Source organism: Camelus dromedarius, unplaced genomic scaffold (genome assembly GCF_036321535.1).
Source record: "Camelus dromedarius isolate mCamDro1 unplaced genomic scaffold, mCamDro1.pat HAP1_SCAFFOLD_114, whole genome shotgun sequence".
Classification (NCBI taxonomy): domain Eukaryota; kingdom Metazoa; phylum Chordata; class Mammalia; order Artiodactyla; family Camelidae; genus Camelus; species Camelus dromedarius.
Window position 1 is genome coordinate 3,623,696 of NW_026989787.1, and position 26,501 is coordinate 3,650,196.

Consider the following 26,501-nt stretch of genomic DNA (forward strand, 5'->3'; position numbering starts at 1 on the left):
GAATCTTGGTGTGTTCTGCCAGGATTGTTGTGGCTGGTGGATCCAAGTTAACTGGGCAGAATTCTGTGGGTGGATCAGTGTCATGAAGGCGGTACCGCCCTCTATGGAGCTTGGCTTAAGTCTCTTTTTCTGGAATCTGTGTAAGTTCGAGATACTCGTGCTGCGCAATGGCCTGAGTTCACGGGTCAGTTTCCAGAATCTGAAAGGGCAGATAGTGGAAGATCTGCCTGTCATCAGCTTACAGGTGAGGCTCCGAGGTACTTTCAGACTTGCCCTGTCCTTTAGAATTTGACTTTATAGGAGACATGAAGGAAGTTGGCAGAAAAGCTGGCTGCACAAATTGAGGTGAGATGCGAACACATTGATGAGAGTTGTTCTGCTACAATGGAGAATACTGGCATGGAGACTTCTGTTGAGAATACCAGGCTCAAAAGACATTCATGAGACATATTGAACCTCGCTGATACTGGCAGAAACATATGGAGTGTCAACGTACACTTTAGGAAGGTACTCAATTCTCTGCTCCAAGAACGGGTCCAAGATTACTGACGTCTAAAAGAGAAGAGATGGCAGAGATGATAAAAGCGCTCATGTTCTTGGAAGAGGTCGTGAGAATCCACACGTCCCAAGGGGCATTTATAAACCACTCAGACGACCAAGCACGAAGCACAGGTAAGCCTTTTCCCAGGGTTGGCCCTTGGTACCAAGCACTTGCTCTTCCCTCCCCTCCCCTCATGTATCGATATCAAAGAATCAGCACTTGAGTTGCAATGAAGCCAGTAGGAGCTGAGCAAGCCCCTCCTTGTATCAGAGTTCCTCCTCCTTCACATTCTGTGCACAACAGTGAACTCCTCCATTGTCAACTACTCTCGACTAAAACAGATTGGTATTGAATTCTTCGCTCACACCTTGATATGATGATCTTCCCCTAGATTCAGCAAATGCTGGGCTTATGTCTACTTTGGTGTGAAGGGAGTTTTGTAAGTGAGTGAATTTTTTGCCTGAATTTGGATATTTATTTATCCTCATTTTTTCAAAACAGTATTTGTAACTATTATAATTCAGTTATTGAAATGAAGTGTAATTGTTGGGATAGATATGTAGTGACACTTCTTTTGTGGACCGTCTTTTCCCTTTTGTCAAGTCCCAGGAGCAGGATATAATGTGATTGCTGTATTTTTTGGGTTAAATTGCTTTTCTCAACATAATTAGTCGATTAAACATTCTCATCTTTGATAGAAGAGCACATGATTGTCAATAGCCTAGCAAAGCTGCGGCAGTGTTCTCATATCTATAATATCTCTAAGTGCTATTGAAACCAAGCCTATGTAAAAATACATTGTTTGGGTTTCTTTGTGGTTTCCTAAATAATAATTTTTCCCCTTGAATCGCCAACATTGACCAGTATGTGTCATTATTAGGAAAGGGCACCACATGCACAATGGAAACCTAGGGTTGTGGTTGTTAATGGTTCTAAGAATTATTTCATTGTTTCTGTTAGTGCTGGAGGCACCAAGAAAAAACTGTTGACCTGCCTCCTTCATGACTTTTGGCAGCTAATTTATATTTTCTGTGCATTTTTCTTATTTGGATATTTCAAGCTGGTACCTAAATTTGGCAACTCTGTCTTATAGTTAGATATAGTATGTTTCTAAAACTGTATTTATTTTGATACATTTCCCATGTATGTAATTTAATTCTGTTTATTATTTGAAAGTCTGCAATGAGGTATGAACACATTGTCAGACCTGGAGTTTTCGGACACATCCTCCCACAACTGATATACAGAAAAATAGCTAAACAAGAATCAAGTGTCTGTGAGTTATGACTAAATTGTGTTAATTTATCCATGCCAAACTGGCAGAGAACCAGTGCAAACTTCGCTCACTCTCTCCCATGTATACAGCAAGATAAACATACACTCTCCCAGCCCTTGGCTCAGGAACCCTGCTGAAAAATGCCCAAACATCTCTTACTTCAAAAGTCAGAAAATTCTCACATAACCTGGAAAGAGTAGAAGGCAAATTAGAGAATGGAAATCAGTGCAGGACCTGACCTTTGGTGAGGGAGCAGTAAATGGGAAACTGTGTTTTACTGGAATGCACACTCTAAAGTGGACAGGTCATTTGAGATGGAAGACAATGTGCTGAGGGTTAAAAGAGTGCATAGTGGACGTTTGGTTGACATATCTGAAAGCAATAATCACAAAATTTCTCTGCAATTCATTCCCAGACCAATACTCCACCTGTTAATTTTGAGCTAGGAGTGCCTGTGGAATCTGTGTGTTAGGGCTGTGTCTGATGTCACAAATTTATTCCCAGGGGTTTGCAGATTGTTTTGGGCTGTGGTTGGTACTATCTAGAGAACAGATCTGCCTGGGTCCTCTCTTAATATTAAATCTGCTGGCATATGTGTTGTGGATTAGCTTAGTAACCCAGGGCCTTAGTCACAGTCTTTCCACATCCACGGTATAATTGCTCATTTTCTCCATAAAGGAGAAATGGGTCTCATTCAGAGCCATCTTCATCTAGTTTCTAGAATCCAGGGAAATTTATTGTTGAAATCAGATTCTATAGCCCAAGGATCTGCAACTTTCATAGGCAGGATTGAAATTTCTTATTGTCCAAAGCAGAGGTTTTTGAAATGCCCCATGCTTGCCTTTGAGTTCCAATGCCTTATTGCAAGAGTTCTTGGAGCAGAGATCTGCTGAACAATATGTGAATTTGAAGCCTTTCCATCAGACTTGACTACCACATGCTAATGCAACAATAGTTGTGGTGCTGACCCAGTACTACACTAAGGACCCAACTGTGGCACTGCACGCTTCAACAGGTTCTAATGTGTGACATCGTTAGATTTGTTTCCACTTTTGTTTTTGTTTGCAGAGAACCTGAGGGAACCCATTATAAAATTTTGACTTTTCCGTGGCAATAGTAAGGACGAATGCACTTTCATGAGAGTGTATTGGAACCATTCCCTATCCACATATCCAGCCGGCAGCCCAGAAACCATTTGGAAGCCTGTATTCCAGCAAAAATTACTAGTCCCAGCACTGTCAGAGCTATGATAAGCATTTAACCAAAATGACACTCTGCTAACTTTACTAGAATAGGTTGTATTCACCACAACAAAAACCACACTAGCAATCATAGATATAACAGGCAACAGACACAGAAGGAATGCATGGCATCATTACATACCAAAAACAATCCTCACAGCATTAATACTAAATGTGCACAGAAATGATTTCACTTACAAAAGCTGTTCAAGTCTATAATAGATAACTGATAATCCTTAACCCATAGCAATAGAGAGATATAATAAAATTAAAAGAACCATTCCAAATTTTCAAAAGACAGGAGTCTCCTGAAAGAACATGCAATGTATTAGACCACCAAAATTTACTAGAACATGACTTGAAAAGGGAGGACATAAAAACACTGAAGGAAATCTTGAGTCTATGAATACAAATGCAGGCTAGTATAAATGGAAAGAGAAACACTTTAGATGAGCCAAATAGAATCAGAAAACTCAACGGTGAGAATAGCTAAGCTAAAGACAGTCCAAATCGGACTAGATAATGCAGAGGAACAAATAAGTGACTTCGAAAGCAGGATAACCACAATCACTCAGTCAGAACACGACATAGAAAAGCAAGTGAAAACCAATGCAAGCAATGCAACTGAAACCTGGGATAAGAGAAAACATACCAGTCTATGACTCATAGGGAACCCACATGGAAAAGAAGAAAGGCAAATGGTTTGAAAAGATATTTGAAGAAATCAGACTGAAATTTTCTTAAACCAAAGATAGAACCAACTATCTCAACACAGGAAGCACAGAGGGTCCAAGCATAATGAACCCCAGTAGGCCTACAACAATATATATTCTAATTTAAATGGCCAAAGTTGATAATAAAGAAATGATTCTAAATGCACCAAAATAGAAACAAGTGCATTGCAAGAGAACTTTCTAATGTCTTCAGCTGATTTCTTAATAGATAGATTGGTAATTTTTTCTTCCCTCTTTCATTTTGTGTTGATCTCTATTCCAAGAACTGATGAAAGGCAGATTCCTTCAGTCTAAACAAGATGAGTTGGCAGAGATTCTATAAGTGTTCAAGTTCTTGGAAGAGGTCATCATAATCAACACATCTCAAGGGGCTTTTTCAGACAATACAAGAGACCATGCACCAAGCCCTGTTTATACTTTTACCAGGAGTGGGCCAATGTATTAAGACTTGCTGTTCCTTCACACTAAACCAGCCATGCAGGTATACCTTCAGTCTGCTACTGCAGTTGAATTGGAGCCAGGTCCAATTTTACCAACACTGTAGGGAGAACCTGAGCCTGCTACTGCAGGAGACACAGCACTGTGTCCCATTTCACCAATCTTTCAAGGAGGCCCTGAGCCTACTCCTGCAGGAGACTCAGAGCCAAATCACATTCCACCAGCTGTGTAGGAAGAACCCCAAGCCTTCACTTGCAATGGACCCAGGAATGTGTCCAATTCCACTAGCCTTGTAGGGAGACCTTGAGCCTATTCCTGCAGGAGAACCAGATCTCTGTCATATTCCACAATCCCTCCAGGAAGATGCAGGGCCTCCTCCTGCAGGAGACTCAGGAATGGGTCCAATTTCAATAGTCCTGCAGGGAGACTCTGAGCCAATTCCTGCAGGAGACCCAGGACTGGGTCCCATTCCATCAACTCTGCACTAAGACCTTGAAGTGGGTCCAATTCCACTAGCCTTGCTGGGTGACCCACAAGCCTGATCCTGCAGGAAAATAAGAGATATGTCATATTCCAGAAGCCCTGCAGGAAGACTGAAAACCTGCTCCTGCAGGAGACCCAGGAATAGGTCCAAATCCACCAGCCTTGCTGGGAGAGCACAAACCTGATCCTGCAGGTGATACAGAGCGAGGTACAATTCCAACAGCCCTGCAGGGATATCCTGAGGCCACTTCAGCAGGAAACACATGACTGGGTCACATTCCAATATCCCAGAAGGGAGACTGTAAGCCTGCTACTCCAGGAAACCCAGGACTTCGTCCCATTCCACCAAACCTGCAGTCAAACACGGAGACTGCATCTGCAGAAAACAGAGTGGGTCACATAACACCAGCCCTGTAGTGAGACTACAAACCTGCTCCTGGGGGAGACCAAGCCCTTCAAAGAGAACATGAGCCAGCTCCTGCAGAAGAACAAGAGTTGTGTGACATTCTACCAGCTCTGCAGGTAATCCCTAGGCTTGCTCCTGCAGGAGACAGACATCCCAGTCCAATTCCATCAGCCTTTCCAGGGAGAATCCCAGCTTCCTCTTGTAGGAGAGCCAGAACTAGATCTCATTCCACCAACCCTGCACGGAAACACTGAGCTTGCTCCTGCAGGATACCCACAGCCAAGTCATATTCCACAAACCCTGCAGGGAGACACTGAGTCTGCAATTGCAAGAGACTGAAGACTGGGATGAATTCCACCAGCTCTGCAGGGAATCCCTCACCTGCTCCCATAGGAGACTAAGAGCCATCAGTTCTGGTGAGGTCCCTAAGCCTGCATCTGCAAAAAATACTACAGAGTGGGGTCACATTCCACCAGCCCTGCAAAGAGAACAGAACCTGCTGCTGCAGGAGACACAGGACTAGGTCCCATTCCACCAACCTTGCAGGGATACCCTGAGCCTTGGACCAAGGAATGGGACAAATTCTGCTAACCTTCTAGGGAGACCATGAGCCTCTCCTGCAAGAGAACCAGAGATGGGTCATATTACAGTATTCTTCCAGGAAGACCCAAGGCCTGTTCCTGCAGGAAATGCAAGAACAGGCCCAATTCCTCCAGCCTGAAGGTAGTGTCCAAATCTGTTCTGGCAGGTGACCCAGAGATGGGTCACATTCCACCAGCCCTGCAGGGAGACTCTGAGCCTACTTCTACAGGAGACCCAGGAATGGGTCCCATTAAACCAACCCTGAAGGGAGACACAGAACCTACACTTGCAGGAACCACAGAGCCAGGTCACATTCCATCAGCCCTGTAGTGACCCCTGAGCTGGGTCCAATTACACTATCCTTGCAAGGAGACCCTGTGCCTACTTCTGAAGCAGAACCAGTGATGGGGTCATGTTCCAACAGCCCTGCAGGAAGACCTGGAGCCTGCTTCTGCAGAAGACCCAGGACAGGGTCTGATTCCACCATCCCAGCAGGGAGAAAACTAGCCTGCTCCTGCAAGTGACCAAGGTCTGAGTCATATTCCACTAGCCCTGTAGGAAGAACATAAGACTGCTGTTACAGGAAACTCAGAGCCATGTGCCATTCCAGCAACACTGCAAGGAGACTCTGAACCTGCCCCTGCAGGAAACAGAAACCTAGTCACATTCCACAAGCCCTGCAGGGATACCTGAGCCTTCACATGCAGGAGACCCAGGCCTGGGACCAATTCTACCAGCCCTGTGGAAAGACCCTGAATCAGCTCTGGCAGGAGACTAAGAGCCATGTCACATTCCACCAGCCCTACAGGTAATTTATCAGCCTGCTCCTGCAGAAGAACCAGAGCCAGGTCACATTCCATGAGCAATGCAGGGAAATTTAGAACCTACACCTTCAAAAGATTCAAGATTTGGACCAATTCCAATGGCACTGCACGGAGACCATGAGCCATGTCCAATTCCACTAGCCCTGCAGGAAGGCCCCGAGCCTACTCCTACAGGAGAACCTGAGATTGGTCATATTGCAACAGCTCTAGAATGACCCAGAGCCTGCTCCTCCAGGAGACCCAGGACTATGTCCCATCCACCAGCCCTGCAGGGAAACCCTGAGACTGTTCCTTCAGGAGAACCACAACTGGGTCACATTTCACCAGCAATGCAGGGAGACTTAGAGCCTGCACCTTCAAGACACCCAAGAATTGGACCAATTCCAACAGCACTGCAGGGAGACCATTAGCCAGGTCCAATTCCACTAGCCCTGCCTAGAGACCCCGAGCATGCTCCTGTAGGAGACCCAGCACTGGGTCTCATTCCACAAGGCTTGCAGGGAGAAACTCTGCCTGTTTCTGCAGGAGACCAACAGCTGAGTCACATTTCACCAACCCTGAAAGAAGACCCCAATCCTGCACCTGCAAGGGACCTAGGACTGGAACAAAATTGACTAGCCCTGTAGAGGGACCCTGAGCCTGCTTCTGCAAGAGAATCAGAGATGGGTCATATTCCAACAACCCAGCAGGGACAGTCTGAGCCTGCTCCTGCAGGTGATACAGAGTAGGGTGAAATTGCAAAACCTTGCAGGGACACCATGAATCTGCTGCTGCAGGAGAAAAAGGATGGGGTCTCATTCCACAAGCCTTACAAGGAGACCCTGAGCCTGGTATTGCATGAGATCCTGAGCTGGATCCTGCAGGAGACACAGGACTGGGTCCCATTCTACCAACCCTGCAGGGGAACCCGAACCTGCACCTGCAAAAAACACAGAACCGTGTCACATCCCACCAGCTCTGCAGGGAGACTGTAAGACTAGCCCTACAGGAGACCTAGAGCCAGGTTACATTACCAGTCCTGCAGGGAGACCCTGAGCCTGATCTTGTAGCTCCTCCTGCACCTACACACACACTTCTATGAGACCCAGAGCCAATTCAGGCATCACCACCACTACGGGCTGAGATGCCTCTGCAAACACCAACACTGTCATCTAATTCTCAGAATCAACCCACTCCCAGACCCGAACTTTACTTCCCTTCTCCTGGAATCTTTTTTTTTTTTTTCTGTAATTTCCTTGTTTTCTTTCATGTCATTTAGAGTATCACCTATTTTTATGTTTTAAGTTTACAATAATAAAATTTAGATGTTTTTCCATTTTAAATTGTGCAATTCAGGAGGATTAAGTGCATTCACAATGCTGTGTAACCATCATCACTGTCTAGTTTCAGACTGTTTCTTTCCTCATAATAAAACCCTGTATCCAAAGCACACATTCTCTTTTCTCCCTCCCCTAGCCCCTGACAAGCCCTAATCCTCTTTCTCTCTGTGTGTCTTTCCCTACCCTGGATGTTCCCTATCAATGAAATCATACAAAAGGTGGCTGTTTGTGTCCGCTCTCATATTTTAACAAGGGACTGGTGTTTTTTTTTTTTTAACTTGAAGTAGTATTTTGGTTATTTGAAAGGGAAACCCAGGTGGATTAAACATGAGATGTACAAAATGAAAATTTTTAGTAACTATGTGCATAATCTCGAGATAGGCACTGCTATTCTATGTGTGATACCAGAGCCAGAAGGGAGATGCTTAGCTCTTCCTGTGGCAAAACATAACCTAAAAAATAAAAAATAATAATATTCAAAAGCCATGAAAGTCAAACCACAACCTGGAAAAATCATTTTTCATAACCTAAAGTCAGAGAAAGGTTTCACATCCCTGTGGTCCAAAAACTTCTTGAAACACTATGTTCTAAACAGAAACAGAACAAACACATGCAATTCCAACAAGAGGAAATGCAGGTGGCCAGTGTATATTAGAGGTGCTTGACCTCTCAAGTGAGGATGCACACAGATGTACACACTTTGGAGACAGCATTGGTCACCATCACACTGGCAGGACTTTAGCCTGGTGACAACCAGCTCTAGTGACAACATGAGGAGGCAGAGGCCACAGTAGATCCCCTGGAGGGAAGAGTGAGCAGACACTCCTCTCTGGGAGAACAGTATGCAGGATAATTTACAGTTCCACAAGTTCACCCCTTTCCGAGTAGTGCTGATGCTTATTGTTGATCATACTAAAATTCTTGCACAATTTTTCAAAGATGTCTTTTCAAGGATGTTCATCACAGTTCTGGTTTAACTAGTAGGAGATTGGAAGCAACACTAATGTTCATGGAGAGGGGGTGGGATTCATCAGTTCTGGTTCACATGGAGGAATGATTGTTGTGCAGCTGGAAAAATGACTGCTAGGTCTTTACCTGATGTCAAGGAAGCCCTCAGTTTGGATGCTTGTTAATCCATCATCTACATCCCAGATGCCATCTATGACCACATATGTGTCAAATCATCATAGATGTAAATGAATCTTGTGGTGTGTGAGAGACAGAGGCAGAGAGAATAAGAGAGATAGAGACTGAGAGATGTTCACCAAGCCATTCATGACGGTCACTTCTGGGGGTGGGATTTGCAAATCTCTGCACTTTTCCTTTAGGCAACATTTCAAGTGTTCATAATGTATCTATATTGCTTTACTAATTCTAAGGTATTTAAAGCATATGTTACTTGAGATTCATTCATATTGAATCCACAGCATAAAGTTTATTATTTTTATTTTAAAGTATTTGTTACAAGTACAATCAGCATTTATGAGAGTAAAATGATAAATTCTAAAGAATTAAGAATCAGATAAAGAACAAAACCTTTTGGTGACTCAGACACAGGCCAGCTAGTTGGCAGCAAATGGCAGGGTGGGACAGGTTTCTCTAGAAGGTTGTGTATGTTCTGAATCAGCATCCAATAGAGGCAAGGAAAAATTACAAGACATGTACGCTGGAAACTACAACAGCTTGTTGAGAGTAATTAAGAAAGACCTAGCCCTATTTTAAAATTTGAAGGAGTCAAAGTGACAGAGTAGACAGACACACAGCTTGACCTCTCCCACAAATACACAAAGAATTACATCTACAAAAACATTGAATTGCACAGAAACCTCCTGAACTCTGGCACAGTGTCTCTCATTTTGAAATACAGGAAGATTCTCACAAGATATGGTAAGGAATAAAAAGAAGAAAGACAAATTCAGTGCAGGACTGATCCTGCAGGGAAAAAGTAGCATGGGAAGAAAGGCACCCTCACACTGGGACACAACCTCTCTAGCTGGGAGATCAGCTAGGAAAGAAGCAGAGCTTCCAAGGTTTGGAGGACACAGTGGCAACTGCATGGCAGGCAGAACTGGGGAATACTGACACAGAGGGTCCCTGTGATGACCAGCCCTAGACATGAACTAGCAGGGATGAGCCAGGACTGGCTACTGGATTCAGTGAAGAGCCCAGGCAGAGGGCTGGGTCACACTGCAGAGAGGCAGCATCAGGAAACTAGAGGGCAGTGTGAGCTCTGGCTGTGTGTGTGTGTGTGTGTGTGGAACAGAACAGACTGAAACTCTCATAAAAAAGCACCAATGTTGGTATAATGGGGGAGGAATGATGCATGGCTGTGCCAAAGTCACTTTCTCCACTTGGCTCCATTGTTGGTGTGTTCTCATGAGAAGAGAAATGGGGCTTGGTCATAGCCAACACTGCTGCACAAAGGCAGAGCTGAATGTTGAATCTATATCCTGTGCCATTGCAACTTCACAGGCAGGACTGAGATTTGTTTACAGCCCCAGGCAGAGAGGGTGGATTTGCTCTCTCTGGTCACTTTGTGGATCCACACCTCTGGGACTTACAGGCAGTGAGTGCAGTTCTGACTCAAGAAGGGTGGCCAGTGAGGGTATTTACAACAGGGTGGTGTATGGTTCCATATGTGGATGCAGGATTGGGGTTTGAGCTGAACCTGTAGTGGACCACAAATTCATGTGTGTGACTACACACTTGCTAAGGCAGGTCCAAGTGACTGACACTGCTGGATCTGCACTGATGTTTCCTGGGGCTCAGAACCTGAGGGGCACCAGAGTAGGTGGCTGACATTCCCATAGCTAAAGCAGGGATAAAGCCAACATCAACAAATAGTACTTTGTAAGTCTGCATAACAAGTGACAGACAACACCACAGAGGGAACTCCCCAGTGGAAATCTCCTGCCTATTTTTCTTCACAACTGAAGTGCTCCCACCCTGCCTACTACACACCACAGCTCAGAAACGGGTCTAGAAGAAATACATAGAGCCAGAGAAATATGAGTAAATAAAGAAGCCGAGGAACCACTTTCAATTAAAAGAACAAGAGAAATCCCCTGAAAGAACAAACAGTAAAATAGATTGATAGTCTACTAGACTTCAAAAAGGGAATGATCAACACACTGAAAGAACTAAAAGAGACTATCAATAGAGACAGAAAACTTTGAAAAGAAAATTTAAACTATAAAGAAGAGCTAGTTAAAAATAGAAAATTCAACTACAGGCAATCAAAAACAGACTAGATAATGCAGAGGAATGAATAAATGACTTAGGAGACAAGATAAAAGAAATAACCCAATACAGCAGACATAAAAGCCAATAAAAACCAATTAAAGCAAGATAATATAAAGTGCACCAGCCTATGCATAATAGTGGGTCCCAGAAGGAGAAGAAAGAGAAAAGGGGATTGAAAATATAGTTAAAGAAATCATGACTGAAAACTTTCCAAACCTTAAGAAGGAAAGAATTATCCAAGTACAGGAGGCACAGATGGTCCCAAACAAGAAGAAACCAAACAGACCTACACCAAGATATATTATAATTGAAATGGTTAAAGTTAAAGATAAAGAAAATATTCTAAAGGCAGTGAGAGAAAAACAAAATGTTAGTTACAAGGGAGCCCCATAAGCATTCAGCAGATTTCTCTACATAAAAACTTCTGGCCAGAAGGGAGTGGCAAGATATATTCAAAGTCCTGAATGAGAAAAGGCTGCAAACTAGGATATTCTATCTAGAAAGACTCTCCTTTAGAACAGAAAGAGAGAGAAAGAATTTCACAGACAAGCAAAACTAAAAGAATTCAGCAGTACTAAATTTATGCTAAAAAAAAATTGAAAGTTCTAATCTAAATAAAACATAAACAGGAAGCTATAGAAATTAGGAAACCATAATTGGAAATGCAATAAATACAGTGAATTGCAAGGGAAAACATGAAGATATAAATAAGTCAGTAAGTCAATAAAGAAAGCAAGAAAGAAAGAGAGAATAGCAAAATCATAAAAGGTGAAAGAGGAGAGCAAGAGAATATAGATTTTGTTCCCTTTTTTTTTTTTCTTCTTTCTTTTTGTCTTCTTTCTTTTTAGGATGCACTTGAGCCTACATGACTATCAACTAAAACCAAACAGATGAAGTAAGGGGTTACCGTACTTGAAAGACAAGATAACCATAAATCAGAAGTATATAAAGAGTCATAAAACCCAAAAAGAAACCAAGCTTATAGAAAAGAAATTTATCATATGACAAAAATGAAAAAAAAAATTAAAAGAAAGAAACAAATAAGAAATACCAAATCAACTGGAAAACAAATTTCAAAATGGCAATAAAACCACATCTATAAAATAACTACTATAAATGTCAATGGACTAAGTGTTCCAATCAAAAGAAAAAGTGAAGGAGGAGGAAAGATGGTGGAGTAAAAAAGATGCTCAGAGCTCACCCTCTCCCACAAATTCACCAAGAGTGACATCCACAGACACACCCACCACCCAGAACACCTGCTGAACTTTGACAGAATATTGCCTTCTTCAAAAGATAAAATTTTCCACAAATCTGGTAGGAGAAAAGAAGAAAAAGGAAAATAGTTCAGGACCATTCCAATGAGGAGGGAGCTGCAAAGGAGTAATAGCATTAATACACTGGGTCTACCCAACTCCAATGGCGAGTTCAGCAAGATGGAGAGGGAACATCTGTGGCTCGGATCTGTACAGAATAGCCTTTGACTGACAGAACTAAGTTAATTGGGCACAAAGAGTCCCAATGATCCCCAGCCCTAGACGTGAACCAGCAGAGGTGGGATGGGACAGGCTGTCTGAGTCGAGCAGAGGATTCGGGCTGACTGTACAGAGGAAACCTTGGGGGACTGCAATGTTCTGTGTGCCATGGCTGGGAGAGTATACAGATTAGAACAGCCTGGGTCCCCCATAAAATCCAAAAAAAAAAAAAAAAGGCAAAGCAACACTGCTGCTGTGCCCTGGGGGGAAGGGGATCCGTAGCCTTTGTGTCCACAGACCCACAGTGCCATTATTGGAGACTTCTTGGGAGAAGAGAGTCAAGGCTCAGCCATAGCCACCATATTTTCTGGTTCATGGTTCCCAGGTGAAGGAGGGGTCAAAAGCCGAATCCCTACCTAGGGGCTCCACAACCTCATAGGTGGGACTGAGATTTGTTTACAGTCCCAAGCAGAGGGGACCATTACACACCGATGCCTCTCTGAATTGGCTTTTCTAAGACAAATGGACAAGAAGCAGTGTTCTGGAACAGAGCAGGGATGAGGGCTAGTGCAGCTGTTTTCTCTGAGTCCACCTATGAAGCATGGACCTAATGCGGCAGGGGAGCTACCTGCCAACTACCTTGCACAAGTGTGGTGCTGGGACCAGGCATCTGGTGGGGGTGCAGACCACCCACAAACTGATGCTGGGACACAGACCAGGAGCACGACTGGAGGGCCTCTGGAACCAGCAAGTGGAGTTTTCACAGCAGGATATGGGCAGGAGTGTGACAACCACAGGAAAAAACGGAGCTCCTGCTCAATAGCCAGGGCAGACTCAGGCCACCAGAACACCAGCCACACCACCAACAAAGGGAATAACAGGCAAAAGGCATGGAAGGAAGACTTGGCAACCACCCATAATTAAAAACAACCTTATGACAAAATTATTAAGAGTGCATATTCTTGGAGAAAGGCCAAGATAGTGGAGTAGAAGGATACTTGTATTTTATCCTCTCCAATAAATACACCAAGACTGACATTCACAGACACACCCATCCACTCAGAACATCTGCTGAACTTTGATAAAACATTGCCATCTTCAAAAGACGAAATGTGCCACCAATCTGGTAGGAGAAACGGAAAAAAGAAGGAAGAAAATGCAAAATGGCTTGGGGTTGGTCCTTTGAAGAGGGAGCAGCAAAGGAAGGATAGTGCTGGTTGACTGGGTCTCCCCCTTTCCAACGGAGAGGTCAGCAGGATGGACAGGGAACCTCTGAGGCTCAGATGTTTACAGAACCGCCCTTGACTGACAGAATTAAGTTATATGGGCACAAAGTGTGTCAACAACCCCCAAACCTAGAAGTGAATCAGGGATGGGAAGGGACAGGCTGCTGGATCCAGGCAGACTCTGGTTGACTGTACAGAGGTAACCCTGGGGGACTACAGTGTGCTGTGGACAACTGCTTGGATTGTATACAGATCAGAACAGCCTGGGCCCCCCATAAAATAAGAAAAAAAATAAAGCAAAGCAACACTGCTGGCTTGCCTGAGGGAAGGGGAGATTTGTCCTTTGTCTCTGCTGACCCACAGCAACATAACTGGTGATTTCTCAGAAGAAGAGAGATGAGGCTCAGCCACAGCCATCATACCCACCCAGGCAGAGGCAGGGTTGAAACCTGAATATGTACCTGGCAGTTCTGCAGCCTCATAGGTGGGACTGAGACTTGTTTACATCCCCAGACATATAGGAAGGTTCTGTCCTGGTGCGTCTATGAACTCGCACCTCTAAGACAAATGAACAAGGAGCAGAGTTCTGGCAAAGAGCAGGGACTAGGGCTGGTGTGGCCATTTGCCTCAAGCCCACCTACAGAGTGTGGAACAGATGTGGAGTGGGGAGTAGCACTGAACAGGGGAGCAACCAACCCAACTACTGTGCAGGACTGCTGCACCTGGACACGGCATTGGGAAGGGGCACACCCTGCCCACCTACCATGCAGGAGAGCAGCACCAAGATGCAGCATTGGGAGGAGATGTGACATGTCTACCTACAGGCACTGGGAGCAGCACAGACCAAGGGTGTGACCAGAGGGTCTCTGGAAACAATGAGCTGAGTTCATGAAACAAGGCAGGGGCAGGAGCTGTGACAACCACAAAACAAATAGGAGTCCCCATTCAATAGTCAGGGTAGGCTCTGGTTAACAGGTTAACGGCCACATCCGTAACCAAAGGGATAACAGACAAAAGGCGCAGAAGTAAGACTTGGCAACCACACTTATTTAAGAAAGACCTCTTGATAAAATTATTAAGGGCACACAATCTCCACGGGAACATCCTCTCTTCTTTTTCTGTTCCATTTTCTTTTACTTTTTAAGTGTTACTTCTTAAATAATTTTTATATTTCTATTTTTAATCCCTTTTAAAATTTTCTTTTAAAATACTAATATTATTATCTTTCAATTTGTCCAATTTCATTTTTATCTTTGTTTTGTTCTTCTGTTATGATTATACTCTGTTCTCAAATATTTTTCTTCCTTTAATGTTTTAAAAATTCATCCCAACTCAATTGTTATCTTGTTTCAATATGTTCTTCTGTTATTGATTATACTGCTTTTAAAACTAATTTCTTTGTGCTTAGTTTTATTTCTGCATCCACTTTATATAAATAAATAAACTCCTAAAGGACGACAGTAGATAACTGATACTCCATAAGCCATAGTGCCAGAGAGATATAAGCAAGATGAAGAAGCAGAGCCACCTCTCTCAATTAAAAGAACAAGATAAATCCCCTGAAAGAACAATAAATGAAATAGACATTGATAGTCTACTAGATGATTTCAAGAAAGGAGTGATCAAAGTACTGAAGAAACTAAAAGAGATTGTCTATAGAGACAGAGAATATGTCAAAAAACGAAATTGAAACTCTAAAGAGGAGCCAGTGAAAATTGGAAAACTCATTTGCTGAGATGAGAGTTGAGCTAAAGGCTGTAAAATGTAGGCTAGATAATTGAGAGGAATGAATATGTGACTTAGAAGACAGGACAACAGAACAGCTGAGAGAAAACAAATAAAAACCAATGAAAGCAATATAAGGGACCTATGGAATAACATAAAGCATGCCAACCTACTCATAATGGGGGTCCCAGAAGGAGAAGAAAGAACAAAGGGGATTGAAAAGGTATTTGAAGAAATCATGACTGAAAACTTCCTAAACCTAAAGAAGGAATCAGATATCCAAGTACAGGAAGCACAGAGCGTCCCAAACAAGGAGGTCCCAAACAGACCCACACCAAGACATATTACAATTAGGATGACCAGGGTTGAGAATAGGAAATGATTCTAAAGGCAGCAAGAGAAAAACAAAGAATGAGATACAAGGGAACCCCCATAAGATTTTCAGCTGATTTCTCTACACAAACAGTACAGGCCAGAAGGGAGGGGCAAGGAATATTCAAAGTCCTGAATGAAAAAATGATGCAGCCTACGATACTTTATCCAGCAAGGCTATCCTTTAGAATAGAAGGAGAGATAAAGAACTTCACAGACAAGCAAAAACTAAAAGAATTTAGCAACACTAAACCTATGCTAAAGGAAATATTGAAAGACCTACTCTAAACAGAAAAGAAGCAGGATGCTACAAAAAGGAGAAAACCATGATTGGAAAGGTGATTGCTACAATGAATTACAACAGAATAAACATGAAATCATAAAAGAGGACATTTAAATCATTAAGGGTGGGGGAGGGGAACAAGAAAATTTACAGGTTTCTCTCTCTCTCTCTCTCTCTCTTTTGTTCTTGGTAGGATGAGTTTGAGCTTATATTACTATCTGTTTAAAACAAACAGATATAGTAATGGGTTAATATACGTACAAAGTAGGGTAACCACAAGCCAAAAAGTTACAATAGAGTCACAAAACTAAGAAGACACCAAGATAATAAAAAGGAAAATTATCAAACCACAAAAAGAAAATGAAAGGAACAAAGAGGAAATACAAAATCAACTGCAAAACAAAATTCAAAATATAATAAACACATATCTATCAATAATTATTACAAATGTCAATGGACTAAATGCTTTAATCAAAGAATATAGAGTGCAGAGTGGATAATAAAGCAAGTATCTACAATACACTGTATATAAGAGACCCACGTTAGGGAGAAGGACACACATAGATTGAAAGTGAGAGGATTGAAAAAGATATTCCACAAAAATGGAAATGACAAGAAAGCAGGAATATCAACAGTGATTTCAAATAAAATAGACTTTAAAACAAAGATTATAAAGAAAGATTAAGAAGGACATTTTATAATGATTAAAGGAGTCATAGATGAAGATATTACACTCATTAACATATATGAACCCAACATAGGAGCACCTAAATACATAACAGATAAAAAGGGAAAATTTGATCGGAATACAGTCATGGTAGAAGACTTTAACTATCCACTAACATCACTGGACAGATCTTCCATACATAAAATTAATAAGACAACATAGAAATTAAATGATAAAATAGAACAATTTGTCTTGGTTAATATTTTCAGAACATTATATTTCCCTAAAATAGAATATACATTCTTCCCAAGCGCACGTACCACATTTTCTAGGATAGATCATATACTTTGGCACAAAAGAAGCATTAACAATTTGAAGAAGATAGAAAATATTTGAAGCAACTTTTTCTGAACAGAATACCATAAAACTAGAAATTAACTACAGAAAAATAAAGGAGAAATAAATGACAGCATGGAGATTAAACAACATACTACTTTAAAAAAAAAAGGGTGGATGATGAAATCAAATAAGAAATAAAAAAACACAGTGAGACAAATGATGATGAAAACACAACCACACAGAACCTATGGGATCCAGAAAAGGCAGTGCTTAGAGGGAAGTTTATAGCGAGAGAATCAGGTCTACCTCAAAAAAGAGGAAAAACTGCAATAAACAATCAAAATTACCACCTAAAAGAATTAGAAAAAGAAGAGCAAAAAATAACAAAAGTAAGCAGAAGGAAGGAAATAATAAAGATAAGGGAGGAAATAAATAAAATAGAGATATTAGAAACATTTGAAAAAATCAAGCCAAGAGATGGTTTCTTGAAAGAGTAAACACAATTGACAAAATTATGCTCTATGCTGGAAATTGACACAACAATGCAAACTGACTATAACTCAATAAAATAAAAATTAAAAAATAAATATATTAACAAAAGAAAAAAGAAAAGGTAGTTTCTACTCACCAGACTGGAGGAGGGGACTGCACCCCATGCGGGGTCACACCCCATGGGAAAGCCTGGGGTCAGGATCGGAGGAGCAGGGTGCTGTGGACAGGATCTGTCACAGGGTTTCTGCAGGAGGGGAGGGTGAGGCATGTGAGCAGGCTGAGGACTGGCCATTTGAGTAAGTTCATGGGCTCTGGGGTGGAGGGGCTCCCCCAAGTGTCTGGACTTGACTCTGGGTGAGTTGGGCAGGTGGACAGTGGCTCAGTGTGAGTCCAAGTCCAGTGGAGGGGGTAGTGCGTTCGATCTAGAAGGACTCCTTCTGGGGTGGGAGGGCCCACAAGGGAGGCAGGAGGCCAAGTCCAGGTGACTGAGAACAGGGTGTGTCCTGCATAGGCCTGCAGGGCAGACGAAAGCATCCAGTCTACAGAAGGTGTAAACATGGTCCATATAAGGGCTCAGCTCAGATGTCACCCCCTCAGAGGAGCCTTCCTTGCCTGCACAGTCTACAGGGACAGCCTCCTCCACGCACATCTCCAAAGCAGACACCTGCTCCATCTCCTGCATAGCATTCAGGAACCGGGCCCCTGCTCCACGCCCAGCCATGGTTCCACTGCCCTGAGGAAAAGCCCTCACAGGAGCCATCAAGCCCTGCACGACCTGGGCCCCACCTCTCTGTCTCTTCTGCCACCAATGTCTCCACCTGACCCTCTTCTCCTCCACTCCTTCACTCCCCCAGCCCTGTGTGCTCTCCAGAGCACGTGTCCCTCCTAACATGCTGTGTGTGCTCACTGTGTCTCATCCACTGCATGCCTCCCACCCAGGTCAGTATCCAGTGCACAGTAGGGCTCAGTAAGTAGAGAATGAATGACTCTTACCATCACTGCTGGGAAGACCTTTGTCTGTGGCCTACAGTGATCACACACCCGTCACACATTCGCTGAGGTCCTACTGTGTGTTGGGCGGGTTCCATATACCGGGCACAGCAGGGAGTGAAGCAGGCAGGTCTCCATTCTCATGCAGCAGACAGCCTGGTGGGGGACACAGAGAAAATTAAGTATAATATACACAATGTCCGGAGGTGATATGTTCCATGGAGAAAAATAAGGTCAGGGAGGACATTTGAGCAGATTCCTGGAGGTGTTCAAGAAGCAGGCGGAGAGAGATCCTGGCTGAAAGAGCAGCCAGCGCAAAGGCCCTGAGGCCACAGTGGGATGCGCGTGGAGGGTCTTAGTTATCCGTGTGAGTTCTTAGTCCTGCCTTGAGTACGTATGTTGCTTTTATTTGTAAACCTTGATTTCACCTTTAAAGCAAATTAAACTGCATCATCAATCTGCATAATTTAGCCAATTGTTTCAGGTGTTGTGGGCACAATGGCGGGCTAGTTACTTGGGTTGGTAAAGAATTACCAGCGTCTGAGAAGGGTCTAGGAAAGTTTAATAGGGACACTGCTATAGGAAACATCAGGCCACACAGGCAAGAGGTGCCTACACGAGCGCCAAGGTTGAGTGTGTGGGGTCTGTTATTGGGGGGGGTGCTGTTCACACAAGGAGGAGGGGGCTGCATGATCAATTCATGCACAGGTACCTGGTTGGTTGTGAGATCTGTCAGGGGCTTCTCTGAACAACAGGCTTTACCACTTTAATAAGGGCAGGATGTGAGGCCTCTCTTCCTGGGGCAATGAGTTTTCATAGGGTAAACACACAGCAAGAGAAGATGTTTTATAGCTTGTGGAAATGCAGGTGTGCAAAGGGTCCTGCAGTGGGGAGTGGGAGGTAAGGTGCCACTGGGCTCTAGGCACACAGAGAGCCCAGGGGTGAGGGTGTATGACTCTAAAGAGTGCCACCTGGCTTCACACCAGGGACTTTATGTGAAAACAGGAGAATCTAGGTTGTCAGCACGTGTCTACTCAGTGACCTCCCTAAGCCTAGCTCTGTCAGGCACCAGGTGGCTGTGAAATGAACATGAAGGTCCCCACCCTGAGGACCCCAATGAATGAACATCTTGACATCCTCAAGCCCCTTCCCCTGCACCACCACCCCACCTCATCTGGGTCTCAGGCTCTGACCCTGATATCAGTGGCACCTTTGTTCCCTATATCCAGCTCCTCTGGACGTCTCTGTGATGAGCTGTTCCATGTCAGTGAGCCCCAAACTGAGCTCTGCCTTTACCCCATGAATGCTTCCTCCCTGTGAAGCCCCTTGTGAAGGAGCCACCACTAGCAGGATCCTTCAGCCCTGAGTCTCTGCCTTCCCCACCCCTCCGATTTCCCCCAGCCCATGATCCCCTCTGGAGGTCCCTATTATCCTCTCCCTCCCACTTCAGTCTTGGGCTGCACACCAAATCCCTCTTCACAATCTCCCACAAGACAGGTCCCGGTCCACTAGGGGACACTGAGGTGACACAGGTGGGTGTTGCTGGGAATGAAGAGCAGGATCCTGGAGCAGAGGAGAGGCAAGGGCTCCCAATCCACCAGAACACAGGCTAAAGTGTGGGCAAGACACCCATAAAGGGTGAGGCAGGCATCACACTGCAGCCCCGCCCTCTGCTCCCCCAGGGTGCCCTGTGTTTCCTGCTTTGGCCTGGGGGACTTCCCCCCTCACTCTCTGTTAGAGGGGTGCCCATTCATTCATTCACACCCTCATTCACCATGTACATGGGTCCTGCTCAGTGCCAGGCCTCAGCTGGATGACAGCTCATCCTTGGGGACACAGCTCAGATCTCACCTCCTCCATGAAGCACTTCTGGATTCCCACCCCTCCTGAAGTTCCTCTGGCCTCAGTTGGGACCACTAGGGCTGAGACCACACTCTGATTACCTCCCAAGTCTGTGATCTCTGTGAAAGCACTGGGCCCAATGTGGAAAGAGACTCAGAAAAACGGGGCCAAAAGGGGCTAAGAAAAATGTTATTAGTTCTCTATTACAGAGAAGGGCACTGAGCAGAGAGAGGGCAGTGTCCAACCAAAGCTACAGAGGAGGGTCTCAGTGAGCCCTCCCTTGGCCCTGTTACTAGTTCTCTGTTACAGATGAGGACACTGAACCACAGAGAGGGAGCAGAGCCCTGCTATAGCCTTGGCCCCACGGCCTGTGTCCTTTATTACTAGCTCAATGCTGCCAGCAGGGGTGTGGGCCTGGAATGGAGGTTGAAAGCAGCCTGACCCCCAGGACCCCTTCATACACAAAGTCAGTCTCAGGAAACACCCCTCAAGACCTACTCTACACCACTGGGATTGGGACCTGATTGCTGTTCCTGGAAGCTGCCTGGGCTTCCCTGTGAATTGGCCCAGGAGATGCTTGGGACAGACACAGGGCCCCTGAGGCTCCCTGTCCCCAGATGAGCAGCTCTGGTCCCCTTGACTGTCCCTGGCAGAGGCCTGATGACATAAGGTGTTGGCCGGGTAGCCAGCTGTGGAGATGAGGAAATGGGAGCAACATGCATGTATATGCAGAGGTTCAGGTATTCACTCAACAATCATTGATTCAGGCCTTGCAGTGTGGCTGGCCTGGGCCCAGGCCTGGGTGTCCAGTAGTGAATACAGTCAACCCCTTGAGCCTTCTGGGAAAGCAGTGCTCGGAGAAACGGGCCCTCAGAGCCCCCATCCTGCTCCCCATGAACAATCACACTGAGATGAGGCTGCAGCCATGGGTCCCAGTGGAGGGTGAAGGGAGGAAGGAAACCCAGAGTGGGCACTGACCATGAGCCTGGACACTGGAACCAGATGGCCTGGGCTCTGTAATCTGGAGTGGTCACCTCCCCTGTTCTCTCTGTGCCTCAGTTACTTCTGCAGAAATGGGTGATAACGCCTGTCCCTGCCCCACAGATTTTCATGAGGAGTCAGTGATCTCTTATGCATGTAGGACAGTGCCTGGCTATGGGTCAGGATACTGCTCACCTCAAAATAGTCTGTCCCACTTTAAAGATGAGAAAGCCAAGGCTAAGGGGGTTATGAGACCAGCCTGGGCTAGCCCCCTTCTCATGCTCTGCTGTCCAGGTCTCCTGCTTTTACATCATCCCTCTGCCCCATATCCACCCAGCAAAGTAGGTGCTGAGAATCTGAGCAAATCAGAGTATGAATGGAGGCACACCCTCTCCCCAACTTGGGCTCTTGGGGCGGTGGGCAGGATGGGGATTTCGGGCTCCCCCAGACTGTCCAGGAGGCCCAGCATGTCCGTCACCTCATTTCCACTCAACACGGAGTAGGTGTGTGTCCAAGGGCCAGAGGGCGATGGAGTAACCCAGGGTGGGTGGATGCTAGGTAGGTGTGGGAGGCACAGAGTGGCCCCTGGAAGACAGTGTCCAGGCAGCCAAGGTGTGGGGAATGAGGGTGCCCAGAAGGGGCAGAGGACAGAGTCCAGCCTGGACACCACCCCCTGCTGGACCCTGATCTGGGGTGAGAATTGGGACAAGCCAGGGCCCCGCTAGGGCTCCTCATCCAGCAAAGAGGTGAGGAAAACTTAAGGAGAAAATGGAGGCTGACCCCACCGTGCTCCCTGTGTGAGGGTGCTGCTTCCAGGATCCTGGAGGTTCCTTAGACCCTTGTGAAGTGGCTGCTGTTTCCAGCCCCATGTGGGCAGAAGAACTGAGGCAGGGAGGATAGAGTGACTCAGGACAGAGCTAGGATTCATCCAATAGTGTGTGCTGGGCCTCTCGCTGAGAGCAGCCTCTGGGCATCATGGACTCAGGAAGTGTCTTGTCCTCCCTCTTAAGGCTCCTGGCATGTTAGGCAGGAAAGGTCCCAGTGCCCATACCTGGGCCTCTCTGGGTGATGCTGACATGTGGGATCATGATGGTCCTGGGAAAGGAGAGAGAATGTAGGCTGGGCGTCAGGTCTGCATCAGACCCTAATGATGCCCCTAATGTTGTGTGACCTGGAAACTCCCTGACCTCTCTGTGTCTGGCTTTCCAGCTCTGACTCAGAAGACTGCTGTGCTTGGCACACAGTAGGACCTCAATCAGAGGAAAAAGCCAGCCCTTCCCCAGGAACCTCTCCTCTTACATGCCCAAAGCTAAGCCCATGTGCCACACATCACCAGAGCTGATACTTGACAAACAGGGCAAGTGAAATCCAGCAACCCCTCCCTCCTGCCTGAGGCCCTTCCCTCCTCAGTGACAGTGGCTCAGAGCAGGTCTCTGCATCCCAGAAGCCTGAACTGAGCCTTGTGACCTGGAGGAGTCCCTGTTCCACACAACTTTTTTTCCAGGTGCTTCCAACAAGACACAAGAACACCTGGTCAGTCTCTTAGCTGCAAGGTCCTCCCTTTGCAAATTCCCCCATCACATCCGGGCTAGAAGATGTGAGTTCCAGGGCACATGACCATCCAAATGATGACTTCAGGGAAACATCCCTGCCCACACTGCACTCTTCAGAGCCCACCTTCTAAAAGAAGGGGTAGTGACCCACGGTTGTGCACAGTTTTATCACAACACAGCCCTCACCCACCCACCATTGGAAACATGTGAGAAGCAGAGATTCCCAAGTGCCTGGACCCCTGTCATCCAGAAAGCAGAGGTTAGGGTAACAGACAGAAGGGGAGAAAGTACTTTCATACTATGTATCTGATAAGGGGTTAACACCCAAAACATATAAATAACTCTTACAATTCAACAGCAAAAAAACAAGCAATCTGATTTAAAAAGTGGGCAGAGGAACTGAATAGACATTTTTCCAAAGAAGGCACACAGATGTCTAACAGGTACATGAAAAGGTGCTCAACATCACTCACCATCAGGGAAATGCAAATCAAAACTACAATGAGATATCCCCTCACACCTGTCAGGGTGGGTGTCATCAAAATACAAGAGATAACAAGTGATGGTGGTGGTGTGAAGAAAAGGGAAACTTCTGCAATGTTGGTGGGAATGTAAATTGGTGCCATCACTCTGGAAAAGAGTAAGAAGACTCCCCCAAAATTTAAAATTAGAACTTCCATATGATCCAGCAAATCCACTGCTGGGAATATATCCAAAGGAAATGAAATCACTATGTCAATGAGACAACTGCACCCTCACGTTCACTGTATCATTATTTACAATAACCAAGATATGTAAACAACCTAAGTGTCCATCAACAGATGAATGGATACAGAAAACGTGACGCATATATATGTATATATAATGGAATCTTATTCAGACATTAAAAAAATGAAATCCTGCCATTTGTGACAACTTGGATGGACCTTCAGGGTATTATGCTAAGTGAAATAAATAAGACAGAGAAAGACAAATACCTATGATCTCATTTATATGTGGAATCTATAAAATAAACCGAAACCCATAGAAACAGAGATCAGGTTGGTGGTTGCCAGAGGTGAGTCAGGGGGTGATTGAAATACGGGAAGATAATCAAAATGTACAAACTTCCAGTTAGAAGATAAACAAGTCCTGGGGACATAATGTACTGCAAGGTGACTGTAGTTAACAACACTGCACTGTGCATTTGATAGATGTTAAGAGAGTACCTCTTAAAATTTCTGATCACAAGGAAAATAGTGTGTGACTATGGGTGATGACAGACGTCAAGTAAACTTAATGCAGTGATCATTTCACAATATGCACATGTAACAAGTCATTATGCTGCACACCTAAAGCCAACAAAGTTATGTGACAATTGTATCTCAGGAATACTTATCCCAGGAAGCGGGGGTGCGAGCCTGGACTACCTACTGCAGGAGCTGCCTTTGCCCCCCAACAGCAGAGGGTGGTAGTTGTGACAGGGACTGTAGGTCCCTCAAAGCCTAGAATGTTTACTGTCTGGACCTTCACAGGGAGAGTGTGCAGACCCTGCCCTGGAAGACGGTGGTCATGTCAGCAACAATGGCCTGCCTGTGTGCAGGCTCAGACCAGACAGCTCCTGTGCTCTGCTGTCACCGCATTTACTTCCCTCCACACCCTCAGAGGGAGAGGCTTCAATGTTCCGATTTTACACATGAGAAAACTGAGGCTCATTTGCTTTGAATTATTGACCAAGTGGTGGGGGAAGCTTTGAACTCCAGTGTTCTGATTTCAAAGCCACATCTCAGTCCTGATTTTTACAAGGTGGAGGTCCAGGCACTGGGGACCCTCCACCTTCCTCACTTGTAGTCTTACTCCAGGGCTGCCATCCCCGAGGCGTCGGGGTGAACACATTTAATCCGCTTACTCTGCACCAGCTGAGCCCTTGGCTGCCAGTCTGTTGTCGCTGCCTGACACCAGCTGAGTTTTACAAGTGAACCATCAACCCCTGCCAGCCCACCTGCCCTGCCATGTGGGGCAGACCCCTCCTAGCCTGGTCATTCTAAACCCTTAGCTCACACATTTGCACAACTGCATCGAAAGGGCCCTACTCCCTGTGTGGAGGTATCGACAAGGGGAAGGGAGGGGAGTTTCGGGTGGCCCCTTACTCTGAAGGTGACACATGACAGGGACATGTTCATGTCCATAATGGCACTCAATTTGAAGCTAAGAACATGGTCACAGCGAGAGGTAAAAGCTGAGAGGCTACAAGGCTGCTGAGAAAGGGGCTTGACTATTGAACTGTAAATGTCTAATTTAATTTAAAAATTAGCCTCCTGGGTGATAAGAATTTGCCCCTAAGGCCAGAATTGGCCACCTGACCCCTGGGAACCCCTCAATTCCAGAATGTAATCATCTGAGCATGGAGGGGGCTTAAATTGGGGTGCTGTCCTCTCAGTCATGGTGCACCTGCCCACATGTGCACCCATGAACTGCAGTTCTCACACATCAAGGCACCTCTCATGCCCTGCCAAGGAGGTCCAGGTCATAAGGAAGGGATGACAGACTGTGAGGTCACACATGTGCCCCTGCAGGGGTGAATGTTGTATAGGGCAGAGCCCCCCCACTCTCACCTCCAGGAGGGGTGCTGGAGGGAGCAGGACTCCTGAGCCCCTAGGCTTAGCAAGCATCCTGGCTGAGGGTGGGTAGGCTGTCCACTCTGAAGTCATAGGTCAGATGGTAGATTGGGGTCCCACCCCCACAGCTCACTAGTGAGACCGTCTAGTCTGTTTTCTATGTAAACTGGAACCCAGTCACCCTCACCCTCAGAAGTAGGGGCAGCCTGTGTAAATTACAACACAAAGCCCTGGGCTGTTTCAGGTGCCTGGGGGTGTCCAGGCCCCTAGGCCAGGCAGGTGGGAGAGGAGATGTATGGGTTAGCAGGTGTGAGAGCAGGGCTGAGACTTGGCTGAGTGCATGCACTCTAATATCCAGGAACTGCGAGCTACCACTAGCAAGTCTGTTCACTGAGGCCATGTGTACTCTCCCTTGTCATTTACAATCCCCTGTTTGAACAGAGGCCTCTGGAGTCTATTAGCCACATTGTTGCCTGTCACCACACTGTTGCAGTTCCAGGGTCTCCATTTAGCCAGCTTGAAGGAATAGTCAAACTTTTTCTTAAAACCAGTGACAGAAAACCAAAGTGGCTTAAAGAAGCAAACAGGGCAGGAGAGAATGACTTACCTAACTGAGACATCCACAAGGAGATAGCTTCAGGCAGAGCTGTACCTGGTGCTCAGTGACATCAGCAGAAGTCATCTTTCCCCACCTCTGGGCTCTGCCACTGGTGTCATCTTCACATGGCTCTGCCTTTACGAGAGCAAGATAGTCACCAACTGCCACAGGCTGACATCACCACCCCTCAACTCCCAACTGAAATAGAACTTCTCTGCTCCCAGGATTCCAGCAACTAGGCCTGACCTCCGTGGAGCCTGATTGGGCTGGTGCC

At 45.4% G+C, this 26,501-nt stretch overlaps 1 long non-coding RNA gene across 1 annotated transcript; it reads right to left on the reverse strand.

Annotated features, from left to right (window-relative positions):
• Nucleotides 1-26,501, reverse strand: LOC135320724 (uncharacterized). The gene is made up of 4 exons (XR_010379993.1): nt 26,237-26,501; nt 18,660-18,812; nt 17,803-17,910; nt 1-552 (listed from the first exon to the last, which is right to left on the reverse strand). It is a non-coding gene; the product is annotated as an uncharacterized LOC135320724 (long non-coding RNA).